This window comes from Pleurodeles waltl, chromosome 7 (assembly GCF_031143425.1).
Source record: "Pleurodeles waltl isolate 20211129_DDA chromosome 7, aPleWal1.hap1.20221129, whole genome shotgun sequence".
Lineage (NCBI taxonomy): Eukaryota > Metazoa > Chordata > Amphibia > Caudata > Salamandridae > Pleurodeles > Pleurodeles waltl.
In genome coordinates, this window is record NC_090446.1 from 629063172 (window position 1) to 629089932 (window position 26761).

Sequence of the window (26761 nt, forward strand, 5' to 3'; positions counted from 1 at the left end):
AGTTCAGAATATGCAATATTATAATCAAAGCAACACTTAAGGTGCCGTTCAAATCAAAATTAAATTGGAGAAAATTCTCCTCATTACCTGCCTATATAAATTGCAATTTATATATCAATTCAAAGGACACAAATTGACTAGTCACCCAAAACACGAGAGCCACAGTAAATAGTGCTAAACTACATTACCAAACAAAGGCATCAAAACCCACAGCAAGTGCCGTAAAACGGCTCTTACCTATCACAGGGTGTCCAGGTTCCAACTGCCAAGTTCTAAAATCGACCAAATGGTCACTGCATGATGAATAAACAAAAAGGATCTCAGTCGAGGACTGGCACCACCTGGATGGTCAAATCAGAAAGAAGGGAAAAACGCTGTGGTTGCCAAGACTCGGGTCTCCTCAGGCATTGATCGTCCGCAGCGAGATCCCAATCCTTCATCGCGACCAATCCGTTGGGCATCCGAGTCGCCGATGAGTCCCTGTTCGGGCGCCAATTTGTTGAAGTAAGCCTCAGCAAGGCCTACTAGTGCAAGGGGTTCACCTTTCTCTGCACAAAGTCCTCAGACCATGTAGAAAGAAGTTGGCACAGAAACTGAAATAAAAGGCAAAGTTTATTAACCTCATGAGGAGGTACTACAGTTCAAACAGCACCCTTCGGTAATGTTTGAAGTAGCACACTGAACTGAGGGAGCATGGTCCTTTTATACCCACACAGGAGCTAAAAGGAGGTGGTACAATTATAGAAGAAAGACTTGCATACATGTAAGGTCATGTGGAAAATGCACAGTCGACAGGTAGAAGGAGCTGACAATTTTCAAGGACTTACAGCTGCAGACCTTAATGATCATGTGCGAGAGTGGGAGATGCTAAATATAACTTGTCACTAGGCAGATGTTCAAGAGTAGTTAACAGAAAGGTAGGACAGAGCACATGGTGAGCACATGGTGAGCACATGGCAGCATGTGGCAGAGAAAATGACTGCCATGAATACAAAATGGATTCTGCGAAATGTTCACAATAGTTGCTAAATACAAGATGTCTTCTGCTAATGCTTAATCTAATTGCTGCTAAACTACAACAGACGACCCTTTCAGCATTAGCTGAAGACATTCATCTTTCAAGGATAATCTAAATATTCATCTTGTATATTTATGCTCATCATTTCAGCTATTTCCTTATCTAACACATGTTGTGCTTTCATTTCTGTAATATTTCTTTCGGTAGGCATACAAGCAGTAATACACACGGAGCAGAACATTGGACCACAATGAATACAGATACAGCATGTGAAAAATAGTGCAATCATTACACACACCTGACCTTCCAACAGGTAGTTGGTAATATCCATAGTTACCACAAACAAAATATGTATTATGTGAAGCTGTAAAACTACTATTATTTACACCCTCAATAGTTAAAATCAAGGTACAATCGCTTATCCCTACTGGAATTCGCCCAATGCTACGTATACATAAATCTGCTTTAGTTTTTGTAACATAAATCACAAATTGTGCTTTCTTGTCGGAGTCTCTTATATTTGTGAAGACATATGGTATTGAAACATTGTCTGGTTGATACTCTTCCCATTCCCATTTAGTTCCTTTGGCTTGGGGATACCCATCTTTGTCTTGGTAGCATACTTTATTAAGGCGAAAAAGAAGTCCGTCCTCTCTATGTTTTCAAGATGCAAACAAAAGCGTGTACCAAGCTTGACAAGAACCATTGTGTGAAAAAGGAAGAGGAATGAAAGGTGTTCCTCCTTTCTTTTGATGCGCAGGTATCATTCCACATACCCAACAGTAAGTAGTATTTGTAGCATTATGAGTATGATGCAACATCTGAATGAAAGTATTACTGAAGTACGGTTGACGGTGCTTCTGCTCCTGATAGGGAAGCGTAAAGTAATAGTGATCCTCTGGTACTGGGATAGTGGCAACAAAAAACTCACGAGCAGGAGACTTCTTTTCAACAAACAAGGTGATTATTGCTATAACCACCAAAACAACAACAAACCCCATAGTACTAATTATCAGTTTGTTATTCATTTTAGCAACAGTGATGATCGACCATTTTAGAAATTAATTAAAAACAATCGTTGGAGCTCTTATCCCTGGGCAGCCGCTGATTTCTTCACCACGAGCTAAGACGGGTGTCACTACTCTAATGAATGTATGATCCCCCCCCCCCTTGCCATACTGGCTCTCCGTTTCACTAACCCAGGGCAGTAGCTCAACCAGTTTTTAAAAAAAAATTCAGATTCATTCCTCGGTCTCAAATTATATCGCGACACTCCAGAAGTCGTATAGTCCGGGAAGAATTCTGCAGATTCGTCAGGTGATATAGCACGGCCTTTCTCCGTAGTCAAAATCTCTCGATGATCGGTCAGCACAGCAGGTTCCACCAAGGTAGGTAGCACTCTCTTGCAGTGAGTACTATGGACCCAATTCTTTCGGTTCGTCACTCGAACTGCTGTCCTTGTCGCAAGGAGCACCTGCTCTGGGCCTTGCCATCTTGGTTTCAAGCTGCTTGATCTTTCAAAGGACTTAATCATCACCTGGTCACCAGGTCGGAGTTCATGGCCTTCACCTGTAGATCTGTCAGGAAGTGCTTCTCGAACCTGTTGATGAATAGAAACCAAATTGTCGGTTAACTGTGCCAAATAATCATTCATCAGGACACAAGGTACATCATATACAGAATTTGGCTTAGGAACTCCCCAAATGTTCATTGGCCTTCCAAACAATATATCTTAGGGAGTAAGGCCAATTCAAGAGTATGGCACTGATCTAACAGACAATAATGCCAACGGTAATGCATCCGTCCAAGTTAAGGATGTGGAAGCCTGTATCTTCGCTAACTTCCGCTTCAAAGTAGCATTATACCTTTCTACCAACCCTGCTGATTGTGGGTGGAAAACCGCATGGAACTTCTGTTTGATCCCTAATCCTTTCAGGACATACTTAATAACTTCCCCAACAAAATGAGGTCCGTTCATTCCATAAAAGTCTGCAAACACCAAACCTAGGGAAAAATTCTTTCAAAAGCACCTTCGCTGTGGTAATGGCAGTATTATCCTTTGTGGGGTACGCCTCTATCCATTTACTGAAAGCACATACCACCACCAAGACATACTTTCAATTGTTGCAGCGTTCAAGCTGAATATAATCCATTTGTAGAACTTCAAAAGATGCAGTTGGTGTAGCAAACCCTCCCGCAGGAGTACGTATCCCTTTTCCAGGATTGTATTGTAAACAGATCAAACAAGACTGTACTACTCTCTTAGCTGTACTGGAAATTTCTGGATGCTCCCAAACTTGCGTAAGCAACTTCGTTATTGTTGAAGCTCCGACATGTGCCAGCCCATGTGCCATTTGAACCATAGGTTGTACAAAAGCTATAGGCAATTTCCATTTATACATCTGCTTATTCCGCCAACAGCCCTCATCATCCAATTCTCCATTTTCACATCATTGCTCACGTTCTTTCACAGAAGCAGATTTCTGTATATCTAATAAGTCTTGTCTAGTTTTATGTCAACGTTCAGCTTGTGACTTCACTACATACATAGAAGTAGTACTTCGCTGCATCGCAGTCTCACATGCTACGGGGTCCTCAAGGGCATTACCTTGCCCTATCTTATCGGTCACTTTCTTGTGTGCACTATGGATATGTCAATGCAGTCAAGAGATTATGCACTAATTCTCCGGGCATTATCTGCATCCCGTGGGATGTGAGAAAGCCTCTCTCCATCCAAAGCAAACCAAAATCATTAGCCACTCCAAAAGCATAGCAGCTGTCTGTATAAATGTTCACACATAAGTCAGTACTAAGCTCACATGCTTGTGTCAAAGCTATTAGTTCAGCCGCTTGAGCTGACTTCTGTGGTATACGAGCTGTCTCCACTACCGTGTGTATTGTGGTGATTGCATATGCAGCTGAGGTCGTACCATCTGGCAACTTCAAACAAGACCCATCAACCCACAATTCCCATCTACATCTAGAAGGGACGTATCTTGTAAATCAATAAGACCCTTTGTCTGTTCTTCGGTAAGGAATATACATTTATGTGTTTCTTGTGACTGAGGCTGAGTCACCAGATATGGCAACAAAGTGGCTGGATTTAGTGTTGCACATCTCTTCAGTGTAATGTGAGGAGCCAGCAATGTCAACTCATATCCTGTTATACGAGTGCTAGTTAAATGTCTTTGTTTGATTTAAAAGAGCATCAACAGCATGGGGTACTAACACCAACAGCTTATGTGACAAAACTATCCCTTCACTCTGACGTATTGACACAGCTGTTGCGGCAACTGAACGAAAAGACCCAGGCAACGCTCGAGCGACAGGGTCAAGTACTGCTGAAAAATATGCACAGGGACGCTGCTTATCGCCATGTGTCTGTACTAAAACTGACAATGCACATCCATCTTTCTCATGTACGTAAAGTGCAAAAGGCTTCATGTAATCTGTAGTACCTAACACTGGTGCTGAACAAAGGGCTTGTCGCAGCTGCCGGAAAGCAGTCTCACATTCATCTGTCCATGGGAGGGGCATTGGAGTATCTTTAGTCAAAAGTGCTAGCAAAGGTTTGAAAATGTGTGAAAACCCTAATATCCATTGCCTACAAAAAGAAGTAAGACCAAGGAATGCACGAACATCTTTCTGAGTAGAGGGTACTGGTGTGTCTAAAATTGCTTGAATACGATCTGATGTAAGTGCACGGCCCTCCTTAGACAAAAGGTGACCTAAATAGGTTACCTTTGGTCTACAATATTGCAATTTCTTTCGTGACACTTTATGATGGTGTGAAGCAAGAAAAGAAAGTAAGGACAAAGTGCACTTTTCACATTGCTCAGGGGTATTAGCTGCCAACAAAATATCATTGACATATTGTATGAGAGCCACACCTTCAGGCAAAACAAAAGAATCAAGGTTTCCAAAGTCATAGTACAAGAACTAATTGCTCCCTCAACTTCCTCATAAAAGGCGGCTGTATTTTTCCGCGGGTCAGGTAATGCTGTTTTAAGTGCCATTACATCTGCCCTATTCCAAGGAGTATACACTCAATTATAAATAAAATAACCCTTAGCATCAACAGAAGTTTTATCATCACTTGTACCCAATCCTTTAGGAGGAACATACAAAGGCGCGGCCTCCCGCATTGGTTTCGCGTGAACTATCATAATCTTATCTGTTCCAAACATGGAAGCTTGCACCCCGCCGGTCTGTGATGTCCGTGCAACTACGTCCACTGCCCTTTTCTCCTCTCGTCAACGGTCTGCTGCAACACATAATTTCACCAAACGTGTGATTGCATCAGCCACCTGGGAGAAGACAAAAAGACCATCACGCATTTGCTTATGATCAGCTGCAACATCATTGGGCTCTAACTCATCAGAATATTTCCGAAATAGTTCAGTAACTTCTGTGCCAAATGCCTCAGTAAAATATAGCTGCTCCTTTTCCGTCCACCCTTTCATTTTATCTAAAAGTTCAGAAGCAGAGACAACGCTAGGAATTGTTTTACGAGCAATAGATCTAAGCTCAGACGAATCTGCTGTTGCTCCTTTCTCAAGCAAGGCTTGCTCACGCTTCACTCGTCCACGCACTTCTTTCTCAGACATTCGTACACAGTCTAACATATCTTGCCTAGACTTTCGCTTACACATACATTGTTCCACATACTCAATCTTTTGCAAATCAAATGACCCATGCATAAGCCAACGTAACTCAGGATCCGCACGAGTGTATTTATTCCATAATGTGCTGTACATTATAGAAGAAAGACCATATTTAACATACATATCTCTATTGGGTGTCCCCTCTGGGGGAGCCGGTTGCGATTCTTCCAGTCTCAAATTGGTACCATTACAAAAGCAACACATCCTACGAAGTGCGCTAAAAACAGGCATGCCAAAAAATAGTGCAGAATATGCAATATTATAATCAAAGTAACACTTAAGGTGCCGTTGAAATCAAAATTAAATTGGAGAAAATTCTCCTCATTACCTGCCTATATAAATTGCAATTTATATATCAATTCAAAGGACACAAATTGACTAGTCACCCAAAACACGAGAGCCACAGTAAGTAGTGCTAAACTACATTACCAAACAAAGGCATCAAAACCCATAGCAAGTGCCGTAAAACGGCTCTTACCTATCACAGGGTGTCCAGGTTCCAACTGCCAAGTTCAAAAATCGACCAAATGATCACTGCATGACGAATAAACAAAAAGGATCTCAGTCGAGGACCGGCGCCACCTGGATGGTCAAATCAGAAAGAAGGGAAAAACGCTGTGGTTGCCAAGACTCGGGTCTCCTCAGGCATTGATCGTCCGCAGTGAGATCCCAATCCTTCATCGCGACCAATCCGTTGGGCATCCGAGTCGCTGATGAGTCCCTGTTCGGGCGCCAATTTGTTGAAGTAAGCCTCAGCAAGGCCTACTAGTGCAAGGGGTTCACCTTTCTCTGCACAAAGTCCTCAGACCATGTAGGAAGAAGTTGGCACAGAAACTGAAATAAAAGACAAAGTTTATTAACCTCATGAGGAGGTACTACAGTTCAAACAGCACCCTTCGGTAATGTTTGAAGTAGCACACTGAACTGAGGGAGCATGGTCCTTTTATACCCACGCAGGGGCTAAAAGGAGGTGGTACAATTATAGAAGAAAGACTTGCATACATGTAAGGTCATGTGGAAAATGCACAGTCGACAGGTAGAAGGAGCTGACAGTTTTCAAGGACTAACAGCTGCAGACCTTAATGATCATGTGCGAGAGTAGGAGAGGCTAAATATAACTTGTCACTAGGCAGATGTTCAAGAGTAGTTAACAGAAAGGTAGGACAGAGCACATGGTGAGCACATGGCAGCATGTGGCAGAGAAAATGGCTGCCATGAATACAAAATGGATTCCGCGAAATGTTCACAATAGTTGCTAAATACAAGATGTCTTCTGCTAATGCTTAATCTAATTGCTGCTAAACTACAACAGACGACCCTTTCAGCATTAGCTGAAGACATTCATCTTTCTAGGATAATCTAAATATTCATCTTGTATATTTATGCTCATCATTTCAGCTATTTCCTTATCCAACACATGTTGTGCTTTCATTTCTGTAATATTTCTTTTGGTAGGCATACAAGCAGTAATACACATGGAGAAGAACATTGGACCACACTGAATACAGATACAGCATGTGAAAAATAGTGCAATCATTACACACACCTGACCTTCCAACAGGTAGTTGGTAATATCCATAGTTACCACAAACAAAATATGTATTATGTGAAGCTGTAAAACTACTATTATTTACACCCTCAATAGTTAAACTCAAGGTACAATCACTTATCCCTACTGGAATTCGCCCAATGCTACGTATACATAAATCTGCTTTAGTTTTTGTAACAGAAATCACAAGTTGTGCTTTCTTGTCGGAGTCTCTTATATTTGTGAAGACATATGGTATTGAAACATTGTCTGGTTGATACTCTTCCCATTCCCATTTAGTTCCTTTGGCTTGGGGATACCCATCTTTGTCTTGGTAGCATACTTTATTAAGGCGAAAAAGAAGTCCGCCCTCTGTATGTTTTCTAGATGCAAACAAAAGCGTGTACCAAGCTTGACAAGAACCATTGTGTGAAAAAGGAAGAGGAATGAAAGGTGTTCCTCCTTTCTTTTGATGCGCAGGTATCATTCCACATACCCAACAGTTAGTAGTATTTGTAGCATTATGAGTATGATGCAACATCTGAATGAAAGTATTATTGAAGTACGATTGACGGTGCTTCTGCTCCTGATAGGGTAGCGTAAAGTAATAGTGATCCTCTGGTACTGGGGTAGTGGCAACAAAAAACTCACGAGCAGGAGACTTCTTTTCAACAAACCAGGTCATTATTGCTATAACCACCAAAACAACAACAAACCCCATAGCACTAATTATCAGTTTGTTATTCATTTTAGCAACAGTGATGATCGACCCTTTTAGAAATTAATTAAAAACAATCGTTGGAGCTCTTATCCCTGGGCAGCCGCTGATTTCTTCACCACGAGCTAAGACGGGTGTCACTACTCTAATGAATGTCTGATCCTCCCCCCCTCTTGCCATACTGGCTCTCCGTTTCACTAACCCAGGGCAGTAGCTCAACCAGTTTTAAAAAAAAAATTCAGATTAATTCCTCGGTCTCAAATTATATCGCGACACTCCAGAAGTCGTATAGTCCGGGAAGACTTCTGCAGATTTGTCAGGTGATATAGCACGGCCTTTCTCCGTAGTCAAAATCTCTTGATGATCGGTCAGCACAGCAGGTTCCACCAAGGTAGGTAGCACTCTCTTGCAGTGAGTACTATGGACCCAATTCTTTCGGTTCGTCACTCAAACTGCTGTCCTTGTCGCAAGGAGCACCTGCTCTGGGCCTCGCCATCTTGGTTTCAAGCTGCTTGATCTTTCAAAGGACTTAATCATCACCTGGTCACCAGGTCAGAGTTCATGGCCTTCACCTGAAGATCTGTCAGGAAGTGCTTCTCGAACCTGTTGATGAATAGAAACCAAATTGTCGGTTAACTGTGCCAAATAATCATTCATCAGGACACAAGGTACATCATATACATAATTTGGCTTAGGAACTCCCCAAATGTTCATTGGCCTTCCAAACAATATATTTTAGGGAGTAAGGCCAATTCAAGAGTATGGCACTGATCTAATAGACAATAATGCCAACGGTAATGCATCCGTCCAAGTTAAGGATGGGGAAGCCTGTGTCTTCGCTAACTTCCGCTTCAAAGTAGCATTATACCTTTCTACCAACCCTGCTGATTGTGGGTGGAAAACCGCATGGAACTTCTGTTTGATCCCTAATCCTTTCAGGACATACTTAATAACTTCCCCAACAAAATGAGGTCCGTTCATTCCATAAAAGTCTGCAAACACCAAACCTAGGGAAAGATTCTTTCAAAAGCACCTTCGCTGTGGTAATGGTAGTATTATCCTTTGTGGGGTACGCCTCTATCCATTTACTGAAAGCACATACCACCACCAAGACATACTTTAAATTGTTGCAGCGTTCAAGCTGAATATAATCCATTTGTAGAACTTCAAAAGGTGGAGTTGGTGTAGCAAACCCTCCCGCAGGAGTACGTATCCCTTTTCCAGGATTGTATTGTAAACAGATCAAACAAGACTGTACTACTCTCTTAGCTGTACTGGAAATTTCTGGATACTCCCAAACTTGCGTAAGCAACTTCGTTATTGTTGAAGCTCCGACATGTGCCAGCCCATGTGCCATCTGAACCATAGGTTGTACAAAAGCTATAGGCAATTTCCATTTATACATCTGCTTATTCCGCCAACAGCCCTCATCATCCAATTCTCCATTTTCACATCATTGCTCACGTTCTTTCATAGAAGCAGATTTCTGTATATCTAATACGTCTTGTCTAGCATTATGTCAACGTTCAGCTTGTGACTTCACTACATACATAGAAGTAGTATTTCGCTGCATCGCAGTCTCACATGCTACGGGGTCCTCAAGGGCATTACCTTGCCCTATCTTATCGGTCACTTTCTTGTGTGAACTACATTTCACAATAATTAGTTTCTTTGGATATGTCAATGCAGTCAAAAGGTTATGCACTAATTCTCCGGGCATTATCTGCATCCCGTGGGATGTGAGAAAGCCTCTCTCCTTCCAAAGCAAACCAAAATCATGAGCCATTCCACAAGCATAGCAGCTGTCTGTATAAATGTTCACACATAAGTCAGTACTAAGCTCCCATGCTTGTGTCAAAGCTATTAGTTCAGCCGCTTGAGCTGACTTCTGTGGTATACAAGCTGTCTCCACTACTGTGTGTATTGTGGTGATTGCATATGCAGCTGAGGTCGTACCATCTGGCAACTTCAAACAAGACCCATCAACCCACAATTCCCATCTACATCTGGAAGGGGCGTATCTTGTAAATCAATACGACCCTTTGTCTGTTCTTCGGTAAGGAATATACAATCATGTGTTTCTTGTGACTGAGGCTGAGTCACCGGATATGGCAACAAAGAGGCTGGATTTAGTGTTGCACATCTCTTCAGTGTAATGTGAGGAGCCAGCAATGTCAACTCATATCCTGTTATACGAGTGCTAGTTAAATGTGTCTTTGTTTGATTTAAAAGAGCATCAACAGCATGGGGTACTAACACCAACAGCTTATGTGACAAAACTATCCCTTCACTCTGACGTATTGACACAGCTGTTGCGGCAACTGAATGAAAAGACCCAGGCAACGCTCGAGCGACAGGGTCAAGTACTGCTGAAAAATATGCACAGGGACGCTGCTTATCGCCATGTGTCTATACTAAAACTGACAATGCACATCCATCTTTCTCATGTACGTAAAGTGCAAAAGGCTTCAAGTAATCTGTAGTACCTAACACTGGTGCTGAACAAAGGGCTTGTCGCAGCTGCCGGAAAGCAGTCTCACATTCATCTGTCCATGGGAGGGGCATTGGAGTATCTTTAGTCAAAAGTGCTAGCAAAGGATTGACAATGAGTGAAAACCCTAATATCCATTGCCTACAAAAAGAAGTAAGACCAAGGAATGCACGAACATCTTTCTGAGTAGAGGGTACTGGTGTGTCTAAAATTGCTTGAATACGATCTGATGTAAGTGCACAGCCCTCCTTAGACAAAAGGTGACCTAAATAGGTTACCTTTGGTCTACTATATTGCAATTTCTTTCGTGACACTTTATGATGGTGTGAAGCAAGAAAAGAAAGTAAGGACAAAGTGCACTTTTCACATTGCTCAGGGGTATTAGCTGCCAACAAAATATCATTGACATATAGCATGAGAGCCACACCTTCAGGCAAAACAAAAGAATCAAGGTTTCCAAAGTCATAGTACAAGAACTAATTGCTCCCTCAAGTTCCTCATAAAAGGCGGCTGTATTTTTCCGCGGGTCAGGTAATGCTGTTTTAAGTGCCATTACATCTGCCCTATTCCAAGGAGTATACACTCAATTATAAATAAAATAACCCTTAGCATCAACAGAAGTTTTATCATCACTTGTACCCAATCCTTTAGGAGGAACATACAAAGGCGCGGCCTCCCGCATTGGTTTCGCGTGAACTGTCATAATCTTATCTGTTCCTAACATGGAAGCTTGCACCCCGCTGGTCTGAGATGTCCGTGCAACTACGTCCACTGCCCTTTTCTCCTCTCGCAAATGGTCTGCTGCAACACATAATTTCACCAAACGCCTGATTGCATCAGCCACCTGGGAGAAGACAAAAAGACCATCACGCATTTGCTTATGATCAGCTGCAACATCATCGGGCTCTAACTCATCAGAATATTTCCGAAATAGTTCAGTAACTTCTGTGCCAAATGCCTCAGTAAAATATAGCTGCTCCTTTTCCGTCCACCCTTTCATTTTATCTAAAAGTTCAAAAGCAGAGACAACGCTACGAATTGTTTTACGAGCAATAGATCTAAGCTCAGACGAATCTGCTGTTGCTCCTTTCTCAAGCAAGGCTTGCTCACGCTTCACTCGTCCACGCACTTCTTTCTCAGATATTCGTACACAGTCTAACATATCTTGCCTAGACTTTCACTTACACATACATTGTTCCACATACTCAATCTTTCGCAAATCAAATGACCCATGCATAGGCCAACGTAACTCAGGATCCGCACGAGTGTATTTATTCCATAATGTGCTGTACATTATAGAAGAAAGACCATATTTAACATACATATCTCTATTGGGTGTCCCCTCTGGGGGAGCCGGTTGCGATTCTTCCAGTCTCAAATTGGTACCATTACAAAAGCAACACATCCTACGAAGTGCGCTAAAAACAGGCATGCCAAGAAATAGTTCAGAATATGCAATATTATAATCAAAGCAACACTTAAGGTGCCGTTCAAATCAAAATTAAATTGGAGAAAATTCTCCTCATTACCTGCCTATATAAATTGCAATTTATATATCAATTCAAAGGACACAAATTGACTAGTCACCCAAAACACGAGAGCCACAGTAAGTAGTGCTAAACTACATTACCAAACAAAGGCATCAAAACCCACAGCAAGTGCCGTAAAACGGCTCTTACCTATCACAGGGTGTCCAGGTTCCAACTGCCAAGTTCTAAAATCGACCAAATGGTCACTGCATGATGAATAAACAAAAAGGATCTCAGTCGAGGACTGGCACCACCTGGATGGTCAAATCAGAAAGAAGGGAAAAACGCTGTGGTTGCCAAGACTCGGGTCTCCTCAGGCATTGATCGTCCGCAGCGAGATCCCAATCCTTCATCGCGACCAATCCGTTGGGCATCCGAGTCGCCGATGAGTCCCTGTTCGGGCGCCAATTTGTTGAAGTAAGCCTCAGCAAGGCCTACTAGTGCAAGGGGTTCACCTTTCTCTGCACAAAGTCCTCAGACCATGTAGAAAGAAGTTGGCACAGAAACTGAAATAAAAGGCAAAGTTTATTAACCTCATGAGGAGGTACTACAGTTCAAACAGCACCCTTCGGTAATGTTTGAAGTAGCACACTGAACTGAGGGAGCATGGTCCTTTTATACCCACACAGGAGCTAAAAGGAGGTGGTACAATTATAGAAGAAAGACTTGCATACATGTAAGGTCATGTGGAAAATGCACAGTCGACAGGTAGAAGGAGCTGACAATTTTCAAGGACTTACAGCTGCAGACCTTAATGATCATGTGCGAGAGTGGGAGATGCTAAATATAACTTGTCACTAGGCAGATGTTCAAGAGTAGTTAACAGAAAGGTAGGACAGAGCACTTGGTGAGCACATGGTGAGCACATGGCAGCATGTGGCAGAGAAAATGACTGCCATGAATACAAAATGGATTCTGCGAAATGTTCACAATAGTTGCTAAATACAAGATGTCTTCTGCTAATGCTTAATCTAATTGCTGCTAAACTACAACAGACGACCCTTTCAGCATTAGCTGAAGACATTCATCTTTCAAGGATAATCTAAATATTCATCTTGTATATTTATGCTCATCATTTCAGCTATTTCCTTATCTAACACATGTTGTGCTTTCATTTCTGTAATATTTCTTTTGGTAGGCATACAAGCAGTAATACACACGGAGCAGAACATTGGACCACAATGAATACAGATACAGCATGTGAAAAATAGTGCAATCATTACACACACCTGACCTTCCAACAGGTAGTTGGTAATATCCATAGTTACCACAAACAAAATATGTATTATGTGAAGCTGTAAAACTACTATTATTTACACCCTCAATAGTTAAAATCAAGGTACAATCGCTTATCCCTACTGGAATTCGCCCAATGCTACGTATACATAAATCTGCTTTAGTTTTTGTAACATAAATCACAAATTGTGCTTTCTTGTCGGAGTCTCTTATATTTGTGAAGACATATGGTATTGAAACATTGTCTGGTTGATACTCTTCCCATTCCCATTTAGTTCCTTTGGCTTGGGGATACCCATCTTTGTCTTGGTAGCATACTTTATTAAGGCGAAAAAGAAGTCCGTCCTCTCTATGTTTTCAAGATGCAAACAAAAGCGTGTACCAAGCTTGACAAGAACCATTGTGTGAAAAAGGAAGAGGAATGAAAGGTGTTCCTCCTTTCTTTTGATGTGCAGGTATCATTCCACATACCCAACAGTAAGTAGTATTTGTAGCATTATGAGTATGATGCAACATCTGAATGAAAGTATTACTGAAGTACGGTTGACGGTGCTTCTGCTCCTGATAGGGAAGCGTAAAGTAATAGTGATCCTCTGGTACTGGGATAGTGGCAACAAAAAACTCACGAGCAGGAGACTTCTTTTCAACAAACAAGGTGATTATTGCTATAACCACCAAAACAACAACAAACCCCATAGTACTAATTATCAGTTTGTTATTCATTTTAGCAACAGTGATGATCGACCATTTTAGAAATTAATTAAAAACAATCGTTGGAGCTCTTATCCCTGGGCAGCCGCTGATTTCTTCACCACGAGCTAAGACGGGTGTCACTACTCTAATGAATGTATGATCCCCCCCCCCCTTGCCATACTGGCTCTCCGTTTCACTAACCCAGGGCAGTAGCTCAACCAGTTTTTAAAAAAAAATTCAGATTCATTCCTCGGTCTCAAATTATATCGCGACACTCCAGAAGTCGTATAGTCCGGGAAGAATTCTGCAGATTCGTCAGGTGATATAGCACGGCCTTTCTCCGTAGTCAAAATCTCTCGATGGTCGGTCAGCACAGCAGGTTCCACCAAGGTAGGTAGCACTCTCTTGCAGTGAGTACTATGGACCAAATTCTTTCGGTTCGTCACTCGAACTGCTGTCCTTGTCGCAAGGAGCACCTGCTCTGGGCCATGCCATCTTGGTTTCAAGCTGCTTGATCTTTCAAAGGACTTAATCATCACCTGGTCACCAGGTCGGAGTTCATGGCCTTCACCTGTAGATCTGTCAGGAAGTGCTTCTCGAACCTGTTGATGAATAGAAACCAAATTGTCGGTTAACTGTGCCAAATAATCATTCATCAGGACACAAGGTACATCATATACAGAATTTGGCTTAGGAACTCCCCAAATGTTCATTGGCCTTCCAAACAATATATCTTAGGGAGTAAGGCCAATTCAAGAGTATGGCACTGATCTAACAGACAATAATGCCAACGGTAATGCATCCGTCCAAGTTAAGGATGTGGAAGCCTGTATCTTCGCTAACTTCCGCTTCAAAGTAGCATTATACCTTTCTACCAACCCTGCTGATTGTGGGTGGAAAACCGCATGGAACTTCTGTTTGATCCCTAATCCTTTCAGGACATACTTAATAACTTCCCCAACAAAATGAGGTCCGTTCATTCCATAAAAGTCTGCAAACACCAAACCTAGGGAAAAATTCTTTCAAAAGCACCTTCGCTGTGGTAATGGCAGTATTATCCTTTGTGGGGTACGCCTCTATCCATTTACTGAAAGCACATACCACCACCAAGACATACTTTCAATTGTTGCAGCGTTCAAGCTGAATATAATCCATTTGTAGAACTTCAAAAGATGCAGTTGGTGTAGCAAACCCTCCCGCAGGAGTACGTATCCCTTTTCCAGGATTGTATTGTAAACAGATCAAACAAGACTGTACTACTCTCTTAGCTGTACTGGAAATTTCTGGATGCTCCCAAACTTGCGTAAGCAACTTCGTTATTGTTGAAGCTCCGACATGTGCCAGCCCATGTGCCATTTGAACCATAGGTTGTACAAAAGCTATAGGCAATTTCCATTTATACATCTGCTTATTCCGCCAACAGCCCTCATCATCCAATTCTCCATTTTCACATCATTGCTCACGTTCTTTCACAGAAGCAGATTTCTGTATATCTAATAAGTCTTGTCTAGTTTTATGTCAACGTTCAGCTTGTGACTTCACTACATACATAGAAGTAGTACTTCGCTGCATCGCAGTCTCACATGCTACGGGGTCCTCAAGGGCATTACCTTGCCCTATCTTATCGGTCACTTTCTTGTGTGCACTATGGATATGTCAATGCAGTCAAGAGATTATGCACTAATTCTCCGGGCATTATCTGCATCCCGTGGGATGTGAGAAAGCCTCTCTCCATCCAAAGCAAACCAAAATCATTAGCCACTCCAAAAGCATAGCAGCTGTCTGTATAAATGTTCACACATAAGTCAGTACTAAGCTCACATGCTTGTGTCAAAGCTATTAGTTCAGCCGCTTGAGCTGACTTCTGTGGTATACGAGCTGTCTCCACTACCGTGTGTATTGTGGTGATTGCATATGCAGCTGAGGTCGTACCATCTGGCAACTTCAAACAAGACCCATCAACCCACAATTCCCATCTACATCTAGAAGGGACGTATCTTGTAAATCAATAAGACCCTTTGTCTGTTCTTCGGTAAGGAATATACAATTATGTGTTTCTTGTGACTGAGGCTGAGTCACCAGATATGGCAACAAAGTGGCTGGATTTAGTGTTGCACATCTCTTCAGTGTAATGTGAGGAGCCAGCAATGTCAACTCATATCCTGTTATACGAGTGCTAGTTAAATGTCTTTGTTTGATTTAAAAGAGCATCAACAGCATGGGGTACTAACACCAACAGCTTATGTGACAAAACTATCCCTTCACTCTGACGTATTGACACAGCTGTTGCGGCAACTGAACGAAAAGACCCAGGCAACGCTCGAGCGACAGGGTCAAGTACTGCTGAAAAATATGCACAGGGACGCTGCTTATCGCCATGTGTCTGTACTAAAACTGACAATGCACATCCATCTTTCTCATGTACGTAAAGTGCAAAAGGCTTCATGTAATCTGTAGTACCTAACACTGGTGCTGAACAAAGGGCTTGTCGCAGCTGCCGGAAAGCAGTCTCACATTCATCTGTCCATGGGAGGGGCATTGGAGTATCTTTAGTCAAAAGTGCTAGCAAAGGTTTGAAAATGTGTGAAAACCCTAATATCCATTGCCTACAAAAAGAAGTAAGACCAAGGAATGCACGAACATCTTTCTGAGTAGAGGGTACTGGTGTGTCTAAAATTGCTTGAATACGATCTGATGTAAGTGCACGGCCCTCCTTAGACAAAAGGTGACCTAAATAGGTTACCTTTGGTCTACAATATTGCAATTTCTTTCGTGACACTTTATGATGGTGTGAAGCAAGAAAAGAAAGTAAGGACAAAGTGCACTTTTCACATTGCTCAGGGGTATTAGCTGCCAACAAAATATCATTGACATATTGTATGAGAGCCACACCTTCAGGCAAAACAAAAGAATCAAGGTTTCCAAAGTCATAGTACAAGAACTAATTGCTCCCTCAACTTCCTCATAAAAGGCGGCTGTATTTTTCCGCGGGTCAGGTAATGCTGTTTTAAGTGCCATTACATCTGCCCTATTCCAAGGAGTATACACTCAATTATAAATAAAATAACCCTTAGCATCAACAGAAGTTTTATCATCACTTGTACCCAATCCTTTAGGAGGAACATACAAAGGCGCGGCCTCCCGCATTGGTTTCGCGTGAACTATCATAATCTTATCTGTTCCAAACATGGAAGCTTGCACCCCGCCGGTCTGTGATGTCCGTGCAACTACGTCCACTGCCCTTTTCTCCTCTCGTCAACGGTCTGCTGCAACACATAATTTCACCAAACGTGTGATTGCATCAGCCACCTGGGAGAAGACAAAAAGACCATCACGCATTTGCTTATGATCAGCTGCAACATCATTGGCCTCTAACTCATCAGAATATTTCCGAAATAGTTCAGTAACTTCTGTGCCAAATGCCTCAGTAAAATATAGCTGCTCCTTTTCCGTCCACCCTTTCATTTTATCTAAAAGTTCAGAAGCAGAGACAACGCTAGGAATTGTTTTACGAGCAATAGATCTAAGCTCAGACGAATCTGCTGTTGCTCCTTTCTCAAGCAAGGCTTGCTCACGCTTCACTCGTCCACGCACTTCTTTCTCAGACATTCGTACACAGTCTAACATATCTTGCCTAGACTTTCGCTTACACATACATTGTTCCACATACTCAATCTTTTGCAAATCAAATGACCCATGCATAAGCCAATGTAACTCAGGATCCGCACGAGTGTATTTATTCCATAATGTGCTGTACATTATAGAAGAAAGACCATATTTAACATACATATCTCTATTGGGTGTCCCCTCTGGGGGAGCCGGTTGCGATTCTTCCATTCTCAAATTGGTACCATTACAAAAGCAACACATCCTACGAAGTGTGCTAAAAACAGGCATGCCAAAAAATAGTGCAGAATATGCAATATTATAATCAAAGCAGCACTTAAGGTGCCGTTCAAATCAAAATTAAATTGGAGAAAATTCTCCTCATTACCTGCCTATATAAATTGCAATTTATATATCAATTCAAAGGACACAAATTGACTAGTCACCCAAAACACGAGAGCCACAGTAAGTAGCGCTAAACTACATTACCAAACAAAGGCATCAAAACCCACAGCAAGTGCCGTAAAACGGCTCTTACCTATCACAGGGTGTCCAGGTTCCAACTGCCAAGTTCTAAAATCGACCAAATGGTCACTGCATGACGAATAAACAAAAAGGATCTCAGTCGAGGACCGGCGCCACCTGGATGGTCATATCAGAAAGAAGGGAAAAACGCCGTGGTTGGCAAGACTCGGGTCTCCTCAGGCATTGATCGTCCGCAGCGAGATCCCAATCCTTCATCGCGACCAATCCGTTGGGTATCCGAGTCGCCGATGAGTCCCTGTTCGGGCGCCAATTTGTTGAAGTAAGCCTCAGCAAGGCCTACTAGTGCAAGGGGTTCACCTTTCTCTGCACAAAGTCCTCAGACCATGTAGGAAGAAGTTGGCACAGAAACTGAAATAAAAGACAAAGTTTATTAACCTCATGAGGAGGTACTACAGTTCAAACAGCACCCTTCGGTAATGTTTGAAGTAGCACACTGAACTGAGGGAGCATGGTCCTTTTATACCCACACAGGGGCTAAAAGGAGGTGGTACAATTATAGAAGAAAGACTTGCATACATGCAAGGTCATGTGGAAAATGCACAGTCGACAGGTAGAAGGAGCTGACAGTTTTCAAGGACTAACAGCTGCAGACCTTAATGATCATGTGCGAGAGTGGGAGATGCTAAATATAACTTGTCACTAGGCAGATGTTCAAGAGTAGTTAACAGAAAGGTAGGACAGAGCACATGGTGAGCACATGGTGAGCACATGGCAGCATGTGGCAGAGAAAATGGCTGCCATGAATACAAAATGGATTCCGCGAAATGTTCACAATAGTTGCTAAATACAAGATGTCTTCTGCTAATGCTTAATCTAATTGCTGCTAAACTACAACAGACGACCCTTTCAGCATTAGCTGAAGACATTCATCTTTCTAGGATAATCTAAATATTCATCTTGTATATTTATGCTCATTATTTCAGCTATTTCCTTATCTAACACATGTTGTGCTTTCATTTCTGTAATATTTCTTTTGGTAGGCATACAAGCAGTAATACACATGGAGCAGAACATTGGACCACACTGAATACAGATACAGCATGTGAAAAATAGTGCAATCATTACACACACCTGACCTTCCAACAGGTAGTTGGTAATATCCATAGTTACCACAAACAAAATACGTATTATGTGAAGCTGTAAAACTACTATTATTTACATCCTCAATAGTTAAAATCAAGGTACAATCGCTTATCCCTACTGGAATTCGCCCAATGCTACGTATACATAAATCTGCTTTAGTTTTTGTAACAGAAATCACAAATTGTGCTTTCTTGTCTGAGTCTCTTATATTTGTGAAGACATATGGTATTGAAACATTGTCTGGTTGATACTCTTCCGATTCCCATTTAGTTCCTTTGGCTTGGGGATACCCATCTTTGTCTTGGTAGCATACTTTATTAAGGCGAAAAAGAAGTCCGCCCTCTGTATGTTTCAAGATGCAAACAAAAGCGTGTACCAAGCTTGACAAGAACCATTGTGTGAAAAAGGAAGAGGAATGAAAGGTGTTCCTCCTTTCTTTTGATGCGCAGGTATCATTCCACATACCCAACAGTTAGTAGTATTTGTAGCATTATGAGTATGATGCAACATCTGAATGAAAGTATTATTGAAGTACGATTGACGGTGCTTCTGCTCCTGATAGGGAAGCGTAAAGTAATAGTGATCCTCTGGTACTGGGGTAGTGGCAACAAAAAACTCATGAGCAGGAGACTTCTTTTCAACAAACCAGGTGATTATTGCTATAACCACCAAAACAACAACAAACCCCATAGTACTAATTAACAGTTTGTTATTCATTTTAGCAACAGTGATGATCGACCCTTTTAGAAATTAATTAAAAACAATCGTTGGAGCTCTTCTCCCTGGGCAGCCGCTGATTTCTTCACCACGAGCTAAGACGGGTGTCACTACTCTAATGAATGGCTGATCCCCCCCCCCTTGCCATACTGGCTCTCCGTTTCACTGACCCAGGGCAGTAGCTCAACCAGTTTTTAAAAAAAAATTCAGATTCATTCCTCGGTCTCAAATTATATTGCGAAACTCCAGAAGTCGTATAGTCCGGGAAGACTTCTGCAGATTCGTCAGGTGATATAGCACGGCCTTTCTCCGAAGTCAAAATCTCTCGATGATCGGTCAGCACAGCAGGTTCCACCAAGGCAGGTAGCACTCTCTTGCAGTGAGTACTATGGACCCAATTCTTTCGGTTCGTCACTCGAACTGCTGTCCTTGTCGCAAGGAGCACCTGCTCTGGGCCTCGCCATCTTGCTTTCAAGCTGCTTGATCTTTCAAAGGACTTAGGGGGTCATTCTGACCTCGGCGGTAAAAGGACCTTACCGCCGGTCAGAAGTCCGCCATTCTACCGCCGCGGCCGCGGTAAACCGCCACGGTCATTCTGACCCACAACCGTGAAACCGCCAAAATCCCGACATCCAAGGAAGGCCGCCTCGTCAGTGGGCCGCGGAAAACTGGAGATGACCAAACCTCCACCGTCACGCCAACACAAACACGCCCATGCCATTACGACCCACCAATCCACGCGGCGGTCTTTCAACCGCTGTATTCCATTGGCGGTACACACCGCCGCGGTCAAAATACACACACAGCTCCAAAACACAGCCACATTGGACAAATAGAAATACACACACCTCACACACATACAAACAACACACCCACACATCCAACCAACTATAAAACACACACCCACATCACCCACAAACCCCTACGACCGAAGATCATAGACGAAGGAGAGAGAGACACATCACAGAATAGAGAGCTACATCACACAGAGGCACACTACACCATCACACACACCACATAGAAGCACAAAGCACCACACACCAACACACTCTTCACCATATACACCACCCCACACCTCATCCACACCACCCCATGGCACCCCAAAGGCACCCACGCTTTTCGGACCAAGAACTCCGGGTCATGGTGGAGGAAATCATAAGAGTTGAACCCCAGCTCTTCGGCTCACAGGTGCAGCACACCACTATAGCCAGGAAGGCGGAGCTATGGCAGCGGATCGTGGACAGGGTAAACGCGGTGGGACAGCATCCCAGAAATCGAGAGGACATCCGCAAACATTGGAACGACTTACGGGGAAAGGTTCGCTCGATGGTCTCGCGACACAACATCGCAGTGCAGAAGACTGGCGGGGGACCCCCACCCACTCCACCCGAATTTACAGCATGGGAGCAAGAGGTACTAAACATCCTGCATCCTGATGGCCTCGCTGGAGTACATGGAGGAATGGACTCTGGTAAGTACAATCTCAACTACTTCACCCCCCCCAGCATGCCAACCCCCACCACCACCCTCACCCCCAACCCCCGATCACACATCCTCCCTGAGAATGTCTCCCCAGCACAACCCACCCAACACCAACCCCTGCATGCCACCACAAACTATGGACACCCATCACCTAAGCATGACCACTGCACATCCCTCCCCCCCAAACACCTCCACAACACCTCCCCCAAGGGAATGACAGCACTGGGGGACAAGGGCACCCATAAATCGCACACAATAGCACACACAGAAACAATAACCATACTCTCTTACCCCATGCAGGACCCGAACGCCAACACACCGGCCAGGAGGGTCCAGAAATGTCCATCCCCCCCCCCCGGAAGAGGCACCCAGTGATGACAGCAGCTCTGTCGACCTGGAACCTGATGACCAGCCCGGACCATCGGGGATCTCTGGACAGTCGGTTCCCCACACACAGGCCACAGCAGACCCAACCCCCTCTGGGAACAACAGCACAGCTCCCACCCAGCGGGCCCATGGCTCTGTCTCTAGGACAGGTCAATCAGGTCAATCAGCGGTGTGTCTGCCACTACAGGGCCCCCAGGCTAACCCACCACCCCAACAACAACAGGGACCTGGGGGCAGTGGTAGTGGGCACACCGTCCAGGGGACAGAGTCCGGGGGAAACAGGGCAACTCGGAGGGCTGCTGTGCGACAGGGGGGGGAGGAGAGGCCCAGGGAACCGACTCTCCAAGAGGCCCTCACCACCATCATGGCAGCCTACCACCGCTCACAAGAGACGATGGCGACGGTACTGGCCAGGTTCCAGGAGATCCAGGCACAGCAGGAGGAACGCTACATGGGGTTCAGCAATCATCTCACCAACATCTCTACCGCTATGGCGAGCATAGTCCAGGCCCTCCACCGGATAGAAGACACGTTACGGGACCATGTGGCACCACACAGGGCCCCTGTCACTAGCCCGGACCAGGAACAGCCTACCACCTCCGCCGGCGCTAGTGGACAGGAGGCCCCACCACAACGACAGGCCACCAGAACCCCACCTCCTGCTGAAGAACAACCACCCCGCAAGAGGAGCCTGAGATCCAAAAAAAGTAGGATGTCAAGACCCCCGCCAGCATGAGATACCCCCTGAAGTCATCCCACTGTCCCACATTGCCACCCTGTCCAACCTTGAACTGCCCCTGCTCCATCCTTCCACAGGCATATGGACAATGCACCTGTGAGACTGAGAACTGGACTCTGCCATGGACATTACTCCACCCCCACCCATCACCGTGTGAATATCATGTACCATCATCTAGCACCAAAAATAAATCACTCAATGCACTGAAATCATGCTGGAGTCAGGCTGTATTATTTACAAATGTATAACACATTACCGATCAATTATGTTCTGTTAACTTTGTGCTGAACACATACCGAGATCAATAAGCATTAGTCCATGGGCTAACCAAGCAGAAGTCACGCAGTGGGTCATACAGCACTGAAAAGGGAAAGGAAAATCAAACATCAGTTTCAAAGAACTGGGGGGTCATAGACAAAGTTGAGAAGCTGAAGGCATTCAGGAAAATTAAAATGGCGTGTGTGATTCTTACCTGTGTGCTACTGAAAATACTGTTGGATAACTCTGTCCCTGTTGTCTGTGTCGTCCTCTGAGTCTTCCTCCTCTTCACTCTCCACAGGCTCCACAGCTGCTTCAACACCACCATCTGGACCATCCTCCTGCAGGAAAGGCACCTGACGTCGCAATGCCAGATTGTGAAGCATACAGCAGGCCACGATGATCTGGCACACCTTCTTTGGTGAGTACATCAGGGATCCCCCTGTCACATGCAGACACCTAAACCTGGCCTTCAGAACCCCAAAGGTCCTTTCTATGATCCTCCTAGTTCGGCCATGGGCCTCATTGTACCGTTCCTCAGCCCTGGTCCGGGGATTCCTCACTGGGGTCAATAGCCGAGGCAGGTTGGGGTAACCAGAGTCACCTATTAGCCACACACGTTGTCTCTGTAGCTGTTCCATCACATAAGGGATGCTGCTATTACGCATCACATACGCGTCATGCACTGAACCAGGGAACATTGCATTCACATGGGAGATGTACTGGTCAGCCAAACAGACCACCTGGACGTTCATAGAATGGTAACTTTTCCTGTTTCTGTACACCTGCTCATCGTATTTTGGGGGGGACTAAGGCTACATGGGTCCCATCAATGGCACCAATTATGTTGGGAATATGTCCAAGGGCATAAAAATCACCCTTCACAGTGGGCAAATCAACTTCCTCAGGGAATATAATGTAACTCTGCATGTGTTTCGTCAGGGCAGACCACACTCTAGACAAAACTTTAGAAAACATTGGCTGAGACATTCCAGATGACGTGGCCACTGTTGTCTGGAATGAGCCACTTGCAAGAAAATGGAGGACTGACAGCACCTGCACCAGAGGGGGAATTCCTGTGGGTTGGCGGATGGGGGACATCAGGGCTGGCTCCAGCTGGGCACACAGTTCATGGATAGTGGCACGGTCAAGTCTGTATCGTAGTATGATGTGGCGTTCTTCCATTGTCGACAGGTCCACCAGCGGTCGGTACACGCTAGGATTCATCCTTCTCCTCGCAAGTCCCAGCGGACGGTGCCTAGGAAGGACAACATGGAGCACAGAGTCAAGCTAATCACTGGTACGTTCACCACAGCTTGCATAGCACACGGTTATCTAGGTATTGAAAGGCGTGTATGTGTGGCAATGCCAGGCCTAGGCCTGTGTGTCGCAGTAGAAATTATGCCATGTGGGCCCTTGAAATGGCGGCTGCCTGACCTGTGAAGTGGGACAATGGGATGTGAGGTCACTGCGCTGGAGGAGCACACCGTGGCGGTAGGCGGTCGAAGACCGCTCTACGGAGCCGCATTGGATAACATTGAAGCCTATGGGTTTCAGGAGCCAATGACGATGTGCGCCGGCGGTCGCAGTACGCACCGCCGCGGGCGTGACCGCCATTTTCTATCTGCTTAATCACTCGAGACCTGATCATCCACAGGAGAGGACCTATACTGCAAGTGCTGCTGTGAACTCGGTCTGGAAGAGATAATGGCTGCTGCAACTGGGGAAAGGGCCCCTGCCTTCACGTCTGAAGAGTTGGAGAAGCTCGTGGATGGTGTCCTCCCCCAGTATGCGTTACTCTACGGTCCTCCAGACCAACAGGTGAGTACACCGGGTGCACATGGAATGGGCGATGCCTGTGTGGAGTGGGGTGGATGTAAGTTGGTGGGGTGGGGGGCGAATGAGGAGTGCAACGCACGACAGATGAGATCATGTGCTATATTGCAAGGTTGGGGAGGGGGGCCAATCACATCTAACATGCAGTAAGTTGATTAATGTTTCCTTCCCACCCTGTACATGTCACATAGGTCAGCGCCCATCAGAAAGTCGAGATTTGGCGTGCCATCGCCAAGGAAGTCCGGGCCCTGGGGGTCCACGTCAGACGGGGCACCCACTGCCGCAAGAGGTGGGAGGACATCCGCCGCGGAACCAGGAAGACCGCTGAGTCACTGCTGGGGATGGCCTCCCAACCTAGGAGGGGTGCCAGTCGTACCCTGACCCCCCTGATGTCCCGGATCCTGGCGGTGGCCTACCCTGATTTGGATGGGCGCTTGAGAGCATCACAGCAGACACAAGGGGGTGAGTATCAGCACATTCAGCTATCTTTCTGCGCAGTGGAGGCGTCTGGGTGGGGGAGGAGGGTTGTGGGTGACATTAGGCCAGGGCGCTTTCTGTAGTGTAGTCCTCTCCCTTAGGCATGGCCCTGTGCTCCCGGCCCCCACCTCTGTAGGGTGACAAGTTCAGCTATTGATGGTCCAGCCTCACACATGTGCGCGTTTGTCATCTCTTGACCTGTTGTCCGAGTCAGAAGTACTGAGTAGTGTGCCCCGAATGCGCAGCTTAGTGCATGCGGCTCCTGTGTCTGTCCTCTCCGCCAACGGTGTTGACAGTGCATGCACTCAACCAGGTCTCCTTTTTCTCCCCCCACCCTTCTTCTTCATCTTCTTGTGCATGTGTGCATTAGCATCATCAGGTGGAGGAGATTTGGCATCGGAGCACGAGGGAGCTGCAAGCCACAAGGCCCCGGTGGGCCCAGGAACAGACACCGAGGGCACCAGTGAGCCGGAGGGCGAGGGGAGCACCACGATGGGGACCGGTGGTGAGAGCAGCGACAGCGACACGTCCTCGGATGGGAGCTCCCTAGCGGTGGCGGCAAAATCCGGGCCCCCGCCTCTACAGGTACAGCCGCCACCCAGCGCACCAGCCCCGCCCTCCCAGCAGCCCCTCAGCCTACGCTCTGTGCCCGCTCGCCCAGGAAGGCGGGCGTCTCCTTCGCCCCAGGCACCTCAGCCCCTGCCCCTGTTACCCCTGCTGCCCTCAGTGAGGAGGTCATTGATCTCCTCAGGACACTCATTGTTGGGCAGACTACCCTTTTGAATGCCATCCAGGGGGTAGAAAGGGAGGTGCATCAGAGCAATGCCTACCTCGAGGGCATTCATTCGGGTCAGGCTGCCCATCAACGATCGTTCAATGCTCTGGCCTCAGCACTGACGGCAGCCATTGTCCCTGTTTCCAGCCTCCCTCTTCTGACTGCCTCCACCCTGTCTCTGTCTCCTGTTCCTCAGTCTATCCCATCCACACCATCAGACCAGCCTGCACACACCTCAACACCCAAGGGCAGCTCATCCAGACACAAGCACCACAGATCCCACAAACACTCACCCAAGCAACACACAGATGCAGACATCCCAACAGTCACTACCACCCCTGTGTCCCCCTCCTCCTCGTCTCCCTCCTCCCTCCCTGTGACGTCTACACTCACACCTGCATGCACACCAACATCAGACAGTGCTTCCATCACCACCACACCCTCCTGTACAGTCCGCACGCATGCAGTCACCACCCCCACTGCCATTTACACGTCCCCTGTGTCCTCTCCCACTGTGCCTGTCACCACCCCTTCCAAGACACACAAACGCAGGCAGCCACCCACCCAACAGACATCCACCTCACAACAGCCTACAGCACCTGCACCTTCACCCAATGACAGCACACCTGACTCTCCTACAACCACATCCTCTTCCTCCACTTCCATCTCCACTTCTCCTACCTTTTACCTTGGCCCTAAAAAACTTTTCCTGGCTAAACTTGACCTCTTTCCCTCCGATGACCTACCCCCTCCATCTGCAAAGAGTCCCAAGAGCACCACAGCCACCACCAGCCCAGCTTCGGGTGTCACTGTTGTGCATGGGTTCTGGAGTCCACCCTTTGCCAGCAGTGACACCTCCATCAGCAGCAAGGACACATCCAGCCCCCCCCCCGGCAAGAGGACCAGGAAACACAAGGGCCGCCGTGCGAGGACTGACAAGGCTGCCCCCAAGGAGCAGAGTTCGCCCACTTCACCAGC